The sequence below is a fragment of the Natrix helvetica genome (genome assembly GCF_964273705.1).
Source record: "Natrix helvetica genome assembly, chromosome: 5".
NCBI classification, from domain to species: Eukaryota; Metazoa; Chordata; class Lepidosauria; order Squamata; family Natricidae; genus Natrix; species Natrix helvetica.
This window is the reverse complement of record NC_138551.1, coordinates 124,752,229-124,772,338: the sequence shown is the minus strand read 5'-3', so window position 1 is coordinate 124,772,338 and position 20,110 is coordinate 124,752,229.

The following is a 20,110-nucleotide window of genomic DNA, read 5'->3' as shown; positions in this document are numbered from 1 at the left end:
CAGAGACAGGAAAAGGGAGGGTAAGAGGGTAATCTAAGTGTGTGTGTGTCTCTCTGTGTGTGTGTCAGGGAAAGCGTGCTTCAGCCAGGGCACCCAAACTGGTGTGGCCGACACCTGAGCAGGGAGGCAGGGTGTGTGTGTACTTTCATCCCCATTCAAGCAGGGCCTCTTATTTCCACCCCAGCACAGTTGGGGCATGCAGGCTGCTGCCACGTAAGCACCATGATTGCCCCCTCCCCAGCCAGCCAGCTAGCCCCACCTGACCTGCTCCCTGCCGGCTCCTGCAAAGCCTCGTCATTCTCCTCCTCCTCTTCTTCTTTGTGTCGTCCTCCTCCTCCGCCCAAGTGGCAGTGGGCTCCACAGGACAGGTTTTCATTTCTGCCCTGGGGCAGAAAACTCTGGTGGGCTGGAAGTGAGTGTGAATGGCCTGGCTCTCCAGGGCTTCCTGGGTCAGTTGGAGGCTTCCTTCAGCCTTCAAATAGTTGCAGGGCTTGTTTGGGATTTTTTGCTTCCAGGTTGGTGCAGGAGGCTTTCCAGGGCCAACATGGAAAAAAGAAAACCCTGTGCTTTCTGCACCCCATTTTGGCCCTGGAAAGCCTCCTGCAACAACCTGGAAGCAAAAAATAAGAAATAAAACCCCTGCAACTGTTTGAAGACTGAAGGAAGCCTCCAACTGAGCCAGGAAGCACTGGAGGCCCAGACCATTCACTTCCAGCCCAGCGGAGTTTCCTGCACAATGTGAGCACACACACACAGACACACTACATACTCATGCATCCCTTGGCCTGGCCCTTGGCAATTTTAAAACCCACCACTGTTAGCAACCCACAAGGAGGGGATACTTTCCTAAGAGCTCACAATTCGGGAATAACGGAGGGAAAAACCCTGTGCTTTACACGCCCCATTTTGGCCCTGGAAAGCCTCCTGCACCAACCTGGAAGCAAAAAAAAAAAAAAACCCAAATCCCTGCAACTGTTTGAAGTCTGAAGGAAGCCTCAAAACTCAGACAGGAAGGACTGGGGGGGAGGCATTCACACTCACTTCCAGCCCACCTGAGTTTCAGGCGCAATGTGAGCGCTCCCCCCCCCCCACTGCATCCTCACGCGTCCCCCGCCCTGGCCCTCCACAAAGGCCCAAAAACCAACTGGCCGGCAGGAGGTTCGCCTGCATGTAGATACTAGTGGAGCTGGGCTGGGGCGGCTGGTGTGCCAGGAGAGGACGCTCTGCATGCCACAGGTTCCCCATCACGGCTCTAATCCTTTCAATTCCTTTTCCAGATCAAACATGGAAGCGCTTCAGAGGCTCTGAGTGATAAAAGCAAATTCCCCTTTTTCCACCAGATGGAGCCCAAAGAAGGGATCCAGTACCCAGCAATTGTCCAGCTGCTCCTCCACTTCAGATGGACCCTGATTGGCCTCTTTGCTTCAGACACAGAAAAGGGAGAGAATTTCATGAGGACTTTCACTCCTGTGCTTGTCAGGAATGAAATTTGTGTGGTTATATCACAACTGTTCTCAAAGACTGGACATACAGCAGCCCTCAGGGATTCCCTCTCTAAGTGGAGACAAGTCAACGTCTTTGTTCACTTCATAGAATATGATTTCATTTGGGAGAGAATTCTTCCTTTCCATTTAACACTTATGCGTCTGCCAGGACCCATTGAGGGGAAAGTCTGGATCCTCACAAATTTTGTGGGGTACAAAATGAACAAGCGCAGACTTCTCAAATACATCCATAGTATTTGGAGCTTTGGTTATCTGCCAAAAGAAAGGCCAAAAGATTCTGCCTTTGAACCAAATTTCTTTGTGGAAGTAAAGTTTCAAGATCATTATTTTCATTGTTCTCTTTCAAAGAATGTCTTTTCTGTCAAAGGCCGCAGAAGATGCACCCAGAAAGCCCCACTGGAGACCCAGTGGAAATGGGACAGAGGAAGGGCCCCAAATCAATACCACTATTACAGTCTCATAAAGACTCTGGCCCAGGCCCTGAATGCTGCATATTCCTCCAGATCAAGGAGGGGAAGGAAGGAGGGAGAAAAGATCTTGGGGTCTCCAAGGCTGCAGCCGTGGCAGGTATGGGGGTCCCAATATGGAACCATTAATCTTTGATCCTTTGGAGGAGGAATCCAGAGGAAAAGGAGGGGAACCATCTCAACAGATCTGGACAATTTAATTACTCAGGGAATTAATGTTTCCAAAGAGTAGATACCAAGGCATTTTTATATTTAGCACGGTTAATTGGAAAATGCTGTATTTTTTAAAAAATAAATTCCTGTATTTGGGTTTGTGGTGAGCCTGGTGGAATTCCACCTTCCTTCCATCCCCATTGCAGGTGGGTCTGTGTGCAGCTGGAGAGGCAGCTAAGCCCCCCTATTCTCCTCCAATGAAAGGGAGCCTGGCGTGGATCTGGATGCTTTATTGGGAGAAGAGGGCAGGTGAAACTGAGGAGATGCAAAGAGTGGAAATCAAATAGAAAGACCAGATAGGCAGCATTAACTAACAGCCAGCAAAGAAGCAGCTGGAACCTCTCCAGCGATGCTCCGTGTGAGGGAGGGAGGCGTCTCCGGATGACCAGGGGTCTCGGTCACAACGGCTGCTTCCATCTTCTCCAAAGGCTGACAGAAAATGGAGTCTGGCTTCAGACCTTATAGTTAGGCTTATCTGCCCCCGGCCACTAGGTGGGGCTAGAGCAACAACAGCACAACATTTACTGTATTTTTCGGAATATAAGACCCACTTTTTTCCCTCAAAAACGAGGCTGAAAATCTGGGTGCGTCTTATACATCAAATACAGCATTTTTTGCCTCCCGAAGCCCCGCCCCTTCACCAAAATAGCCGTGCATACCCTTATGGAGGCTTTCAGAGAGCTCATGGGGGCTGGGGAGGGCAGTAAGGAGCAAAAAATGGACCATTTTTGCCCCCCCCAGCCCCCAGCCGCACTCTATAAGCCTCCATAAAGCTATGCATGCATTTTTTTTGACATAAAACGGGCTTGTTTTTGTGAAAAACGAGCCATTTTTTGCTCATTTTTGCCTCCCCCCAGGAGCACTGTGCAAGCCCCCCAAAGGCTATTCATGACTTTTAAAAAAAGGGGGGGGCGTTTTCACAAAAACGGGCTGTTTTGGGGGAGGTTTGCAGAGTGTAAAAACTCCCCCCCCCCATTGGAAAGCTCTTTAACTGGTTGATAAGAATTACATTGATCAAGTGCTGTGCCAGCAGAAACAAAGTCTTAGGTGCTGCAGATTGTCAGCGATTTCCTTCTCCAGCACATGGATAAAAACATCTGCAAACATCTACCTACTTACCTACTCTCTCTCTTTCCCTCCTTCCCTACTGTATTTCTCCATCTCTTTTTATTTCTCTCTATATATCCCTCTACCTACCTATCCTCTCTCTCTCTCTATCCCTACCTACCTACTCTATTTCTCTCTCTCTCTCTCTCTCTCTCTCTCTCTCTCTCTCTCTCTCTCTCTCTCTCCCTCCCTCCCTCCCTCCCTCCCTCCCTCCCTTTATCTACCTCCCTACCTTGCTACTCTCTCTCTCTCCCTAGCTACCTACTGTATTTCTCTCTCTTTCTCTCCCTCTACCTACCTACCTACTTTTTAAAAAAAGCCTCTTCAAAACCTTGGTGCGTCTTATACTCCGGTGCATCTTATACTCCGAAAAATACGGTACATGTTGTGGCATGACAACCTTTATAAATTAGGAGGAGACCCTGAGACCATCTAGCCCAACCCCTCCTCTCTGCAGGAATCCCAATTCAAGCTTCTCTGACTGATGGCTGCTCAGTCTTTGCTCTCAGACAATCCATGAAGAGGAGACTGAACTTCTCTGCTTTAATGGTTCAGCTCTAAAACAGCTCTTCCTGGTATCATATTTTTCTCTCTCGTTCAGTTAAAATCTCCTCTCTTGTAACTGAATTCACTTTTTCCATGTCTGACACTCTGGAATAAGAGTGAGCTGATCTTACACTCGTGTGTAACATGACTCAGTTATTGGAAGAGGGTTGTATCCAGTGGTGAGATTTAAATCTTTTTACTACTGGTAATGTGGGCAAGGCTTGGTGGTCTTGTGACTGGGTGGGTGTGGCTTGGTGGTCATGTGACTGGGTGGACATGGCTTAGTGATCATGTGATTGGGTGGGCATAGCCAACTTGACATCACTCACGTCAAGGGGTACGTTGCCTGGCCTCTCCTTGCATCAACAAGATACAATTTCCCTGCCTATTTATTTACTACTAATGAACATCCAAAATACACAATTTAATCCTATGTATATATGCCATATGTGTGCATACATATTACAAGGTCTACTTTATACACTGTATGTATAATGTACAAACAAACACACATACACACACACACCTCTTCTAAAACTATACACATTCAACCTCACTTATTGCGTTTGGAAAAACACACCCAGAGTTCACATTTTGCCACACATTTAACTATCACTTCTGCACATTAGAACATTATACAGGCCTTCAGATGTTCTTCCCTAGCCTGCACATGACTGTTGGAGCCAGGAGATGTCATGGATTGAGTAAAATGTGGCAAAGCTCACTTAACAACGCTCTTGCTTAGCAACCAAAATGTTGGGCTCAATTGTCATAAGTCAAGGACTGTCTCTGCCTTCCTCTTAATGGCAGCCTTGTCCTAGTAAACTCCTTCCCTTTTCCATGGTTTGTGTCCTTCCTTCCTCTCATTTTCTCTCTTTCCCTCCCTCCCTCCCTCCCTCCCTCCATGTATCTATTGACCCATCCATTCAACTATATCTCATTCACTTCCTCCTCCCTCCATCTCTTTCTTTCTTTCCCTTCCTTCCATAACTCCCTCTTTCTTTCTCTCTCTCCATTCCTTTCTTTTCCTTTTCTGTCTTTTTCCTTTTTTTAGTCTCTCTCTTTCTCTCTCTTTCTACCCCTTCCTTTCCTCCCTCCAAAGCTAGATCCACCTGAAACAAAAATTCCTTTGGATGAAACTGCCCATTTTACACACACACACACATGCACACATTCTTCCAACCAGCTCTGCACCTCGCCTCATTGGTTGATTTTAGTGGTGGGCCGGTGGCCAAAGTCCTTTCCTTTTTTTTTTAATAAATGTTTATTTATTTTTCTTTAAAAAAGACAAAACAACACATACAGCACAAGAGCAGGGAAGTAAAAAAAGAAAAACACACATTTTCATCAAGCATGTTGTTTGGTTACAAGTTTTTGTGCGGTGGTTTTTACAATTAAGGATATGGTCACTAATTATCCATTAAACATAGTTAAATATTTCATTGAGCATTACATGTTCAAGTTACCATTAGTATTCTTTCTTTTGTGACAACCCTTGTTTCTTTACCTCTATAATTATATACTAGGTAACAATAAGTCTTTATAAAATTATATCATTCTCTCAAAGATAAAAATAAAGATTAAGTCAAAGAAAAAAAGAAACTCATTACTTATATAAGACATTTCTACTTTCCATTAACTTTAGAGTTTCCAATCATCCTCAACTCCAAATTTAATTTCCCATTATTATTTGTCAATCCATGTAGTCATTAAGTGTTTCAATCTATATTTATATCCATTGTTCATTACATCATCATTATTCCATTTTATATTATAAGATAGTCACCAGCCACAATCATACCTAACAATTTAAATAATCTCACTCTTATACATTAAATACATTATTATTCTTATCTCGTATAAGTAAATAGTCTGTTTCATAGTAAACGCTTAATATATATAGAAAGAGAGAGAGAAAAAAGAGATTTTTTTCAAAACATTAAGTATAACTTTCTATTATTATTACATATGAGATAGGGTAAAGAAAAAAAAAGATTCATTTCCAGATTTTTTTATCCAGCCATTGATAAAACAAGTCCCATACTTTATAAAATTGCTCATCCTCTAGTTCTCTAATTTCAAATGTAAGTTTACTCATTTCAGCACAGTCCATTATTTTCCAAAGAATTTCTTCCTCTGTTGGTAATTTCTCATTTTTCCAGTTTTTAGCAAATACAATTCTAGCAGCTGTTAACACATTTATGATCAAATATTTCAAGTCTTTATTGTATATTTCTGGTATTATTCCCAATAAAAAAAGTTCTGGTTTCAAGTCTATATGTTTATGTATCATTTTCTCCAACCACATGTGTATTTTAGTCCAGTATCTTTTAGCTTCAGGACAGGTCCACCACATGTGGTAGAATGTGCCCGGCGTATGTTGACATTTCCAGCATTTTTCAGACTTATTCTTTGACATTCTTGCTATTCTCGATGGGGATAAGTGCCACCTATAAAACATCTTATACAAATTTTCTTTATATGCAGTTGACATTGTCATTTTATAATTTTGAGTCCACAATTTTTGCCATTTTTCTAGGTCAATCCCATGTCCAAAGTTTTTTCCCCAAGCTAGCATAGTTCCTTTCACTTGTTCTTCATATAGTTTCACCTCTAATAGATAATCATAAAAATTTTTAATTAATTTTTCATCATTACCTGTTAAGATTTTATCTAATTCAGTCGGTTTATCATAAAAGCCCTCATTTTTTCGATCTTCATTATATCTAGAATGTATTTGCACATATGTATACCAATTGATTTCAATACCTTCTTGTTTCAATTCTTGTATAGATTTAAGTTCACCCTCTGCATTCAATAATTCAGCATATCTAACTGCTCCTTCCCTTTTAAATACTATTGGATATGAAAAGGCTTCAACAGTTGATATCCAGACTGGAATTTTCAAGTAGTGCAACCTCTTAACCTTCTCCCAATTTAATAACAGAGCCTCTCTTACAAAATGGTCTCTAAAATAAGTTCCTTTATACCATAAGTATGCATGCCACCCCAACAGCAGGTCATGACCCTCTAGATTCAAAAGCCTATCATTTCTTAACATTATCCATTCCTTAATCCACATCAAACTAGCTGCCTGATAGTATAACTCCCAATCGGGTAGGCCCCACCCTCCCCTTGATTTGGAATCTTGTAACAGTTTACGTTTTATTCTTGCTTTTTTCCCTTGCCATATAAATTTCAACACCATTTTATTTAATTCTTCAAAATAGCCTTTCCCCAACTTAATTGGAATAGTCTGGAACAAATATAACAGTCTAGGTAAGATATTCATTTTAATTGTTGCGATTCTACCAATCATTGATAATTGAAGGTTCTCCCATTTCGCCAAGTCTGTTGCGATTTGTTGCTTCAATTTAAGATAATTATCTTCTTTGAGGGTGCTGCATTTGGCTGTTAGGTGAATCCCCAAATATTTAACTTTATTTGTGATTTGCATTTCCAAATTTTCCGCCAATTCTTCTTTTTGTTTTCGGGGTATATTTTTTGTCAAAATCTTTGTTTTATCTTTGTTTATTTTTAAACCTGCAACTTTTCCATACGCCTCAATTTCTCCTATCAGTTTAGGTACAGATTGAAATGGCTCCTCAAGAATGAAGACTAGATCGTCAGCAAATGCTTGCAACTTGTATTCTTCCTTTTTAATGGTCATTCCCTTTATTTCTTCCTCTTCTCTAATCTTTCTATTTAGTACTTCTAATGTTAAAACAAAAAGCAGTGGTGATAGTGGACAGCCTTGTCTCGTACCTCTTTTAATTTCAATTGGATCCGTCAGTTCTCCATTTATCATTATCTTGGCTGTTTGCTTGTGATATATCGTTTGTATGGCTTGAATAAAGTTCTTACCAAAGTTCATTTGTTCCATTTGTTGTATCATAAATATCCAATTCACATTATCAAAGGCTTTCTGCGCATCCAGGAACATCAAAGCCATTTGCTTCTCAGAGTGGGCCTCATAATATTCTAAGGTATCTAAAATTGTCCTTATATTGTCTCTAATTTGCCTCTTTGGTAAAAAACCATTTTGGTCCGGATGGATGAACCCATTTAAGTATTTTTTCAGTCTCTCTGCCAGTATGGAGGCAAATAGCTTATAGTCTGAGTTCAACAAGGAAATAGGTCTATAGTTCTTAATTTGCGTATGGTCTGCCTCCTCTTGTAGCAATGTAATATATGCCTCCAACCATGAATTAGGTGCCAAAGTCCTTTCCAAGCACCCGGCAGCATTGCTCGCATCCCAGTAAAGCCCGGCTGATTAACTTACCGGAGGCCCCTCTGGCCAGGGGGGAAATTGGAGTGGCTCGGGTGAGCCAGGAGGGACGATTGAAATCTGTTGGCTGAGCTGGTCAATGCCCCCCCTCCTGGTTGGAACTGGCCGAACCTTCCTCCGGTCACCACGGAGCTGCTGAAGCCTCTCCCCCAACACGCTGCCCAGTTATGGGCCCAGCTTGCCCTTCCCTGCAGTATTCGGGGGGGGGGGGTCCTCTGTTTGGGGGTAGAATTTGGTTGCAAAAACGCAGAGGGGTGGGCAGCCTTGGAGGGCCTGTTCACCCTTCCCCTTTTCCTCTCAACCCTGCAAAACCAGAAATCTCCCCCCCTCCAAGCAGCAACTGAGACTGTGAAGGGGGGCGGGGGGGGCAGGAGAAGAAGAGCTGAAAGATCCCAATTCTACAGCAAGAGGAGTTTCTGCAATGGGCAGGGGGAGGGGCAGCTTCCAAAGGCCTTTAAGCTATAATTGCCATCAGAGCATATGTTGGGGAGGGGGTCAAGGAGGAAAGGGGTCCCCTGACACTCCCTCAGACCCCAAGGAAGGAATGGAGGGAAGGAGGGAGGAAGGAAGGGAGGGAGGGAGGAAGGGAGGGAGGGAGGGAGGGGGAGGGAAAGGAAAGGAAATGGGAAAGAAGGAAAGGATGAAAAACGGAGGGAATGGGAAGGGAAGGAAAAAGAAAAGAGAAAGGAAAGGAAAGAGGGAAAAGGTGAAGAATGGCCACTGCTGGAGTGGTGGGGAGCAGCCTGAGGTGGGCATTCGGGAGCAGGCCAAGACGAGCAGGAGGCCACGGCAAAGGCAGGCAAACAGTCTGGTCTGCATGGACACGTGGTCGAGGCAAGGGAGCCAAAGAGCAGCTGCAGCTATGACTCTTAAGGCACCAGCCAAGGCGTGCAAGGCAAGTAGTGGTGGGATGTGGCCAGGCAGAATTTTTACTACTGGAGAGCCTGAAGTTGCTGAATCCCACCAAGAGATTGTGTCAGTTGGAAAAGGGGCTCCCAGACTCCTCCTGGTCTTCAGCTCTTCTCGTTGTATTTCCTCAAGGCTAAGAGCAACTCCTTTGATCGCTTCCTTGGCTTCATTGTCTTTCCCTGAAGTTCACGTAGATTTTGTACAAATTCTCCTCCAAGTTTGGTGCCTGCAAGGGGACCTGGTCCTTGAGTTGGGGTCTCCCCAAACCAGAACATTCACTTCCTGAGATTCTTACTGCTGCATTTGCCTTCTTTCCATGAACATCTCCCGGCTGACTCAGATTCAGTTTCCAGTTAACTATGATTTTGAGATCATTTTCAGAAGCATACATATCAAGTTTGGTATCCCTCATCTTTCTTCTAGTCCATCATCAATCTTCTTATATGAGATTATATTGTTAGTCAAGTCCTAGTAGCTAAAAAGCAGATATTTTTCTACTGTGTGCTAATCATAAATATTGTTTCGGGAAACTTGATATTCCTTTATAAAATTTTATTTTATTCCAAGAAGTAAAATACAAGTTTTGGAAAACTTTTTAAATGAAGTTTCAAATAAGGCTCCTAAGTTAAAAGACTTTATATTCTTTAAATCACATCAAATTCGGTTACTTTAAGATAGTATTAATGACCATATTAATGACAACATAGAAAAATTGATGACCAATGGCAAATTGTTATCCATCACATTCAGGTTTTATGGAAATATTAAAAAGGGTTAAACATTATTTGAGTCAACTATGATTTTGAGATCATTTTCACAAGCATACATATGAAGTTTGGTATCCCTCATCTATTTTCCAGTCCATCATTCATGTTCTTATATGAGACTCTATTGTTAGTCAAGTCCTAGTTGCTAAAAATCAGATATTTTTCTACTGCTTTTTACTTATGCACCCTTCTCTGCGTGCTAATCATAAATATTGTTTCTGGAAACTTGATATTCCTCTTATAATTTTTTTTTATTCAAAAAGGTAAAATAAAACTATTACAATGACAAACCAAAAGTAGGCAACACATTTTTTTTAAAGTGTGCATTAAAAACAGACAAAAACATGCATACTGTCCCCCCAGTTGAATACAATACAGCTATAATAGTTTCTCCCCCTTGCAAAACAGGCCCACCATTATAAATTACACATCTATTTGCAACTATTTGACTTGTCATCTATCTGCTGTATATAAAAAACGTAGTTAACAGGCAATCCAACAATAAAGTTAAATTTCAAAACTTCAAACTTCTGTGTTATCTGCTGTTGCATTTAACTCACAGAATATTTATAGGGGCTTCTTATCTACTACAGACCACCACAGTCATTATCTCTGATCCATCCAGAATCTGTCCAGGGTTAAACATCTTTGGTTGATTCTTAATAATAATACATTTCCTTAAAATTTTAATTAGGATCTTTCCCAACAACTGCTTTCCATTCCCCAAAGTCATAGGACCTCCTGTAAATGGAAAAACAACGGCTCTTAAGACTTGTTTTCCAGTTAAATATGACAAGTTCATTCCCCAATCTCCCTCAATCTTCTTGAAAGAATCCATTTCATCAGTCATCCGTTCTGTCCACTTTGAGTCTTCAGGGTCCATGGCCTCTCCAGCCATCTCCAAGCAGCCTCCCTTCAAACCAGATTCCTTCCTCAGAGATGCCAGCAGCAAATTAAATTCCAGTCCATCCATCCAATCCATCCTATTCAACAATTGTTGCTTGCTTCTGATTATTGCCTTTAAGTTGATTTAAAACCATTGTTATTTTATCAAACTTTCTAAATGAAATTTAAAATAAACTTTCAAATAAAGCTTCTAAGTTGAAAGACTTTATATTCTTTAAATCACATCAAATTAGCTTACTCTAAGATCGTATTAATTACCGTATTAATAACAGAAAAATTGATGACCAATGGCAAATTATAATCCATCACCTTCACGTTTCATAGGAAAGATTAAAAAAGGTTAAAAATTATTTGAGTATCATTTTGAAGACAGTTTTTATCCAATTAGTTATCATACCACCCCTCCCGTTTCTAATCACATCACAAAATTCTTTGTGGGTCCTTTACTGAAATCCAGTTCTATCACCAGAGTCCCCATAATCCATTTAGAAAGTATAATGTTATGTGAGAATGACTTTTGGGATGAGGGGAAGAGAGGCTGCCTAGGGAAGGATCAGAGAAGAGGGGAGAATCCTGCAGCTGCATAATGGGAGAGAAAGAAACTCAGAAAGGATCCTCCCTAACTTTTCAGGCTGAGAAAAGTGTTGGTGGGAGATTTGTTCTTTCAGATTTTAAATTTTTTGTTAAAGTCACATTACAATAAAGCAGAATTAGCACATCTGGAGGTGTTTTCCATCAGGATTATAAGGGAGAAGATTAGCCTGAAAGATTTCTTCTTGATCAACCCATGCTTTCAGGGAATCAACCTGTTGTTTTCAAAGAGTTTATGGATCATCTTTTTTTTCTCTGTTCATTTTATTGAATGTTCCCTATAATTGATCAACTGTGTGGATTATATTTTCTTTATATTTTGTCACTAAATGATTGACAATTTTTTCTCAAACTTTTTCATTTACTTATGAACATATTGGCAGTATTTGTACCCTATTTAACCATATTTGGAGTTTGGACAATTGTAGATGTGGGATAAGAAACAAAGTTTTCTGTTTTTCAAATTCCTGGATGTTCCCATTCTAGTTTCATCCATTTCTGGAGAAGAATGAATTTTGGAATATTTCCCACTTTAAACTGTACTTGGACCAAAATGGAGAGATAACAGCAGATGTTGGCATTCATGGCTTCTTGGTTCTCCCCAACGAACATCCCAAGAGAGAGATTCTGGCATATTTTAAAAGACAGAGACTTTCTATCAAAGAAGATGCTCTTTCACGGCTAAAGTTGCTCAATAAGGTGGGAGAAATTTTGGTGTCTTTTCTCTTTTTCCCAAAGCCTGAGGTCCCATTTCAAGTGGGCAAAGCCTATAGTCTCCAGGGTGGTTGGCCTTCCATGCCAGTTTGTTGCAGAAAATGACAGGCTTAGACTTCTCAGGATACAGGAAAAGTTTATTTGGCAGCCAGGTTCAGAAAGCTAGCACATAGCTAGCATTGGAAATTCTGAACAATCTTTATTATCGAAGCACGCATTCTTATACATTCTCAAAGACAGTGTAACACGGAAACACTTAACTCATTTCTTATTGGTTACCTTGGGGAAAAAGCCCTATAAGGAGATGGGGGTCTTACTTCTCCTTTTGTTACAGGTAAGGGCTACGTGTCATTAACGAACTTTATTTGAACCTTGTGGTTTTGGACTTTTGACATAGGGACGTTTGCTGGAACATGTTGTGGTTGAAGGCTGATGACATTTCCCTGTCCCTTTAAGCAAGTTTCCAACTGTCCCTTTTATGCCACGTCTTCATTCTTATATTTTTAATCCATATTTTACTCCACTTTATTTCCCCCCTTCTAGACTCTATTAAGGCCCACAATTGAGTCTAGCCTGTTAGATTAACAATATAAGCATGCAGAATACAGAATAGCAGAAAAAGCAAGGATACAAGAATACACATCTTAGGGCTTATCTTCCAAAATCACTTTCTCTACTTCTAAGAGGGCAATTTGAATATAGGAACTAGTATCTGAGACTTCATCTTTCTTGAAGGTATGTGGAGTTAGGCTTTCCATTAACATTAATTACTTTTCACCCTGTGCTTCCTTTACAGACCTCATAACCAGTTGTTTAAGCAAGGGTATTATGCAAGGGAGGAAGGCTAAACTTGTGATTCCACATAATAAAAGAAATAGCATTTGCTTGATCCAACCTGTTCCCGGTAGCCAAGAGAACCACACATCTGTTCCTTGTACTTTTTTGACCAATAGAGGAAGCTCAAACTAGTTCTTGGACCATCCCCCAGACTTTCCCTGATCTATTCATATGAAAACAGTAAGCTTTTTCACATAAGAAGAAGACTCCATTTTCCCCTACACACACTCCTATGTTCATAGAAAAGGCATGGGCTCACAGGTTCTTTTCATTAGTCCAGACCTGTAAGGTTCCTGCCAAGTACATACCAGTTAGAGGCTGTAATGGAACTTCTTGGTTAGGGTCCATTTGCCTATCCCTGAGAACTGGTCCTTCAAAGAGATAGTGAGAACTGGTGTTTCCAAGGGGAAAATGAACACAAAATCCCATGGTGGATTGTATTGAAAGCCAAACGGGAAGTCGGGGTGGCTGGAATGGCCTTGGGGCAGCTTCCAGTGGTCAGATTCCCCTCCCATCGATTAAAAACAAGTGGAGGTTGGAGCAAGAAAGTGACCCTCTTTTGGAAGAGCTTGTGAGCAGAGGGAGACATGCTGTGAGTCAATTTCACATCTACAAGGGTTTTCCTGGGGGCAAGGTACATTTCAGATGGGCATTGTTCCTCTGATAGTCACCTCACAAGAATGCCAGGTTCTTGATATCGTTTGATGTACAAGAACTATCTTAAGCTTTCTTCTTCTTGTTGTTGTTGTTTTCAAAGATCTTGCTCAACTGAAACAGCATGATAAGGTAAAGATCCAGCAGACAGACACAACCAGTATTTTTGACCCAGGGCAGGATCAGACTGATTGATTAAGCTTTGACCTAATTCCAGCACTTTTTTTCTGTTCCCCTTTTCTCAATTGTTGCAGGGGTCTGTTTTCCCTATGCTTTGCCCTTTTTCTTACAGGGTTTGTCAAATAATTGACTTTAGGTGTTGGGATTGGCTTACGGTTCTGTCCCCAAGCATAAATGATGCATCGTTGGTGGAAGCAGACCTGTACCACATCCTGTAACTTAATTCCACCCTGTTCTTTGGGATTTATAGCATCCACGGTTCTTTCTTCAAGAGCAAGGGGGGTTGCTCGGGTATTTTCACAACATTCAAGACATTATCACATAACAAGCTTATTGCCAATAACAGAGCCACAAAAGGCTCATAATTGTCCCTCACGCAAAACTTCTCCTAACACAATTCTTTTATCCTACTGAATCACCATGTCAGGGAGAAGGCAGGGGTTATATATAGTTTAAGGAATGGCAATATCAGCTTTGGGCAATCCACAAAACCAAATCTTATTTGCTAAACATATCTCTCACAATCCAAAAACTCCTATTATACTGCAAAGAACTCATTCCCACGGTTCCTCAAACATAAGTGTCATCAGATGATTCATTTCCCTCTTGATTACAATTAATTATCTTAGCCTCAGCACTGTCTTCCTCTGGAGGGGACAATTCCTGAGGGATGAATATGCAATACAACAAATAAGTACATTCACTAAAGCGAGAGATAGTACAGTTATGACTATGAATACTTGGCTTGCCATTTCCTGACAGGTGCTCACACTTTCTAATACATCTTATATCTAATAAATGAAACGTTGTCTTCCTCCTCCAAATCTTCAGCCGTACGTTGAGAAGTCAGCTTCCAGGGGGGTGACTTCAGTAGGGCTTCTTCTGCCCCGTAAGAGCTTACCCATTACCGGTAGGGAAGCTTATAGGAGGCGTTTCTTTAAGCATATCACTAGAGGAAGGGCTTCTTTCTCTGCTCCCAATACTCATCAGCAGCTAGCTTAACTTGAGTCCAGTGAATCCAAAGCTTGGATTCCAACACTTTTGCTGCAAGTGGAGAACACATGACCACAGTATATGGGCTCTTCCATCTAGGTTTCAAATTCTTCCCTTTCCAGTGTTTTACCACACTCTGTCCCCCACCTGAATATTATGACTGGAAGTTGTTAAAAATGGTGGGGGTAAGGGAGACACAATACTGTTGGATTACTTGTATTTACTTATTCAATTCTCCCACCATTTGATTCACCCATGAGGACCCCAATTGTCCTAGGTCCCTTATATGATTTTTCAAATTATGGCTTATAACTGGTGGCTGTCCAAACATCATTTCAAAAGGAGATAAATTAAGTTCTTTACATGGAGTACATCTCACAGAGCAGAGAGCTAAGGGTAAGGCATCAAAACACACCTTATCTTTTCCTTAACAGTGCAATTCACACATTTGCTTAATTTCTTTCCTGAGGCAGTTAAAAGACCTCTTTCCCTATAATCAGCAGTATTGATATGCAAAGTAAGGAAAGCATACAGAGTCAGTTCAGATGTTCACCCTTTCATTCTTTGTTCTTTCTAATGCACAAATTAAAGCCCACAATTCTGCCACTTGGGCACTGGTGCCTTTTGGGAGAGGTCCACTCTCAAAGACTTGGGCAAGGGAGACTGCATAATGTTCTCCCATAGTAATGAAGCTTGATCCAAGCTATAGTCTGCATATTTCAACGGCACGTCAGTTAAGTCTGGTCTGCATGAAAACTGATTCTCAATGATTCTCATACAATTATACTCAATTTCGGGTCCTGGTATTGGCAAAAGGGTGGCAGGGTTTAGGGCATTTGTTTGCTTCAAGGTCACTTGTGGATTTTGAGTCAGGAGTGCCTGATATTTGTAAAATTCCTTGAATTGCATGGCTAGTGTAGATATTTGTAGGCTGTCTAAAAGTTAAGTTATTAGCTTCCTACATTAGGAGAGCTGTGGCGCTAGAATTTTAAGCAATGTAGCCAGCCTTTTGCAACAGTCCAGTTGTTTAGATAGATAAGTTGTTGTCAACTTCCTTTTTCTTATCAGAGCCTGAGATAATTCTGACTTTAGGGTTTCAAAGGCCCGTTTCTGCAAGCAAGGGTTCTTCCTTTTTTCCACCCCCCTTCGTAGATGCGTAAGGAGGTTTGGCTAAAAGCACGAAATTTGAAATCCTCATTGTGCAATATCCTGCTGTTCATGGGTTCACAATTTGGCATATTATTACTCTTAAGTATTTAACTTGGGGCTTTTTGTCCCTGCCTTCCAGCTTTTTGCCTTGTCCATTAACAGATGAAGCAATTGATTGATTGGTATTTTTTTTTCAACAATTCTCCTTCGTCTGTTTGGTTACTGGGATATTATCTACATATTTCCATCTTCGCAAGGCTGGAAATTTTCTAGGCCTGAGGCAAAGACTTAACCAAAAAGGTAGGTAAATTTTTTTTTTAATCCTTGGAGAAACCTAGTCTTCAAGAGCAAACAGCCTCTTTTGACCTGTTACTTTTCCTACTCAAAAGCAAACAGTTTTTTAGTTGTTTCTATGTATTTGAGATGGTGAAGAAGGCATAGGCAAACAGGCATGGCTAGAGGCTTTACTTGTATAATTATTGGTGCATGATGATATGCATGGCCTGGTGGATTCTTGAACCACCATTGCCATATCTCATCTGAGGGAGTGCCTCATAATTAGAGCCATTTTATCTTCCTCAAAGGACAGTGTAGCTCCCATTTTGCATAGGATATCATGACCCAAAAGAGGAACTGGGCATTCAAGCATGTCTTGGGACATTCTTGTAGCCAGTGGCCCCCTTTTTTTTTCTTACACCAATTACATCGACCTGTGCTTTGGGCTTTGGAATTATTTGACAATGCAACTGTCAGCAATTCAGCTTTACTTTGCATCCTGTCATCTCTCTTTCTCTCTTTTACTTTTCACAAAGACCTTTCATGCAATTTCCATTTTATTCAATCCACACAGACCTACATGCACAAATAGTCTGAAACAACAATTTCAGACGGGGAAGAGTCTCTCCCTTTTAATCTTCAATTTTTTCTTTCCTTGGGAAACATGTGGGTTATTCTCCAAGCATGGGAAAACTTAGAGATTAAAACTTCATCAAGGCAGGAACTAAATGTTTCGTTGAGACTCTCTCAAAGCTTTTTTTTTTTCTTTCCTCCTTGAGGCTTTTATAATAGGGGTGAGGGTAATTTCTCTGCCAGAGACTTTTTACTAAAACTCTCTCAAGGCTTTTTCCCCTCAACATGCATTGGAGAGGCGTTCGAGGAACGCTCCCCACCTTCCCATGTTCTATTTCTAAGACACTGTCACCGACCTGGGGTGCCGGAATACCACGGTCGCCTTCAGGAACTGCGATGACTTAACCACCCACACAAACCACGAGCCTCATTAGGATACGCCGGTTCCATTTGGAACGGACGCTATCCCGGGCTCAGGGAGGTGATCAGGCCCCCTCTTCCACTCCTAACCGAGTGGGTCCACAATTCTTTTAATACTTGCCTGCAGGCGTCTTCTTTCTCAGCCGGCGTAAATTTTATTAACTTGTCCTGATCCTGGTCAGATCCTTGGATCGGTGGTGTCCTCCGGATGCCCAAGAGGGGTCATCAGCCCCCTTCCAGAGAAAGATCTCCGTGGCGCCTGAAGAAGGGCGAGATGGCCTCGATGGGGCACCGGTCGGTCCGTTCCGTCCTCAGCGAAATATCGCTCTAAGTCCTGCCCCACGGTCGCCAGAATTGTTGCAGAAAATGACAGGCTTAGACTTCTCAGGATACAGGAAAAGTTTATTTGGCAGCCAGGTTCAGAAAGCTAGCACATAGCTAGCATTGGAAATTCTGAACAATCTTTATTATCGAAGCACGCATTCTTATACATTCTCAAAGACAGTGTAACACGGAAACACTTAACTCATTTCTTATTGGTTACCTTGGGGAAAAAGCCCTATAAGGAGATGGGGGTCTTACTTCTCCTTTTGTTACAGGTAAGGGCTACGTGTCATTAACGAACTTTATTTGAACCTTGTGGTTTTGGACTTTTGACATAGGGACGTTTGCTGGAACATGTTGTGGTTGAAGGCTGATGACATTTCCCTGTCCCTTTAAGCAAGTTTCCAACTGTCCCTTTTATGCCACGTCTTCATTCTTATATTTTTAATCCATATTTTACTCCACTTTAAGTTGGTGTCATCTAATGGAAGTTCTTTAACAGATGGGACCTAAGTGGAGAGGCTTTGACATGTTTTATGGAAACCTTTCAAGATCTTACTGGTCAGAGGCTTCTTTCTTCATCAGTTTTATTCTATATTAAAAAATCTAATGGAATAAAAGTTTCCTAAATCTTTTACAAACATCATCATACTTAATTTTTTAAAATTCAATCCGTTAATAAAGTTTAAAGTAGAAAAGTACTTTACTGTAATATTAAATACCAAAATCAAAAGGGAGGAAGTAAATGAAGAATTTTCCAGTTGTTCTACCTCCTGCATCTGTTTAGAAGGAGTCAGAGATTTCATATTTACCTCAGTGAAGACCAGAGGCTACTCGTCTCCATCCATTTCTCCCTCCATTTTCCGTGGACGGAGAATCCTAACATCTTTTCTTTGGCATTCCTTGTTCTTCTGCTCAGTCTCTGCCTCAGTCCAAATGTGTGGAAAGTTGTCATCCTGGATTTGTCAAGAGGGCTCGAGAAGGAGAGCCAGTTTGCTGCTATGACTGCGTTCCTTGTCCGGAGGGGACCTTCTCCACTCAGGAAGGTGGGTCACACTGAGGAAAATAGGAGGCTTTGTGGAACTGGATCCATCCAAAACATTTTCATGAAAGTGCAAGTAAAAAGACAGATTGAAATTCATCTGTTTTTTTTTAAATTTTTAACCTCCACAATTTATTATTTAAAAGGAAGTAAATCAAAAAACTTTGAAGGAGAGCCTGGGAAGAGTTGGGAGGAGGAGGTGGAAGACTGAGTAAGTTTTACTACTATTTAAGGAAATATCTTTTCTGCTTTCTAGTATGGATATGTGCTGCTAAATTCACCTTTCTAGGAACACCTGAGTTCTTTGAAACTTGATGAATTGTTTTAGGTCCACCTTCTGAAAGACCTTGCAATTCACTGTATATTGGATCCTCCCCTTGAGAATCACTGAGAAGGTGTCACTGGTCCATAATGTGGTGCTGTGGATAGTTATGGGGGGAACTCTACACAGATATTTTGCCAGTCATGTAGATCAATAAATCAGAGTAGAGCTGGAAGGGACCTTGGAGATCTCCTACCTCTGCTCAAGCAGGAGAACCTATACCATTTCAGAATAGTGACTGTCCAGTCTCTTCTTTAAAACATTCAGTGTTGAAGAACCCAAAACCTCTGGAGGCCAGCTGTTCCATAGGTTAATTGTTCTTACTCTTAGGAAGTTTCTCCTTAATTCAAGATTGTTTTTTAAGTGTTAAAAGATACTGTAGGTATCCTCCAAGTCCAGTATATTAACTGCCATGTTGCAGGACTCAGGATGTTTGCCTAAAAAGATTATATGATTCATTACTAATTTCTACTAATGTAGCTCCCTATGAAGATTCTACACATTACACAGGAAATAATTAACATTCTAGGACTTCCCTCAACTTCAAATACATATGTGTGTGTGTGTGTGTGTGTGTGTGTGTTGTAATTATATATAGAAATAGTTCTTGGAAAATGTCCATGGTATCAGTTGTTATCCAAAGAAGGTATTTCCTGTAAGATAAAAGGACAGAATGTTAAAGAAAAATGCTTTTTGGTTTCTCAGATGTGGAAAAATGCATCAAGTGTCCAGATGATAAATATCCAAATGAGAACAGAGTCCAATGTATCCCCAAAGTTATAACCTTCCTGTCTTATGAAGAACATCTGGGCATCATCCTGGTTTCCTTTGCCCTACTCTTGTTCTTAATCACAGACCTTGTTTTAATCATCTTCATTAAATATGGAGAAACTCCCATTGTCAAAGCCAACAACCGGGATCTCTCCTACATCCTCCTGGTCTCCCTCCTGCTTTGCTTCTTGTCTCCTTCTCTCTTCATTGGTCAACCAAGGAAAGCCACCTGCCTTCTCCGACAAATGGTTTTCAGCATCATTTTCTCAGTTGCCATTTCTTCTCTCTTGGCCAAAACCATCACAGTGGTGCTGGCTTTCCTGGCCACAAAACCAGGAAACCGAGTGAAGAGATGGTTGGGGAAGAGCTTGGCCAACTCCATCATCCTGTCTTCTTCTGCAGTCCAAATTATCATTTGCTCCATCTGGCTGGGAGTTTCTCCCCCCTTCCCTGACTCTGACCTCCACTCCCAGCCTGGAGAGATCATCCTGCAATGCAACGAAGGGGCTGTTGTCATGTTCTACGTCACCCTCAGCTACATGGGCTTCCTGGCTGC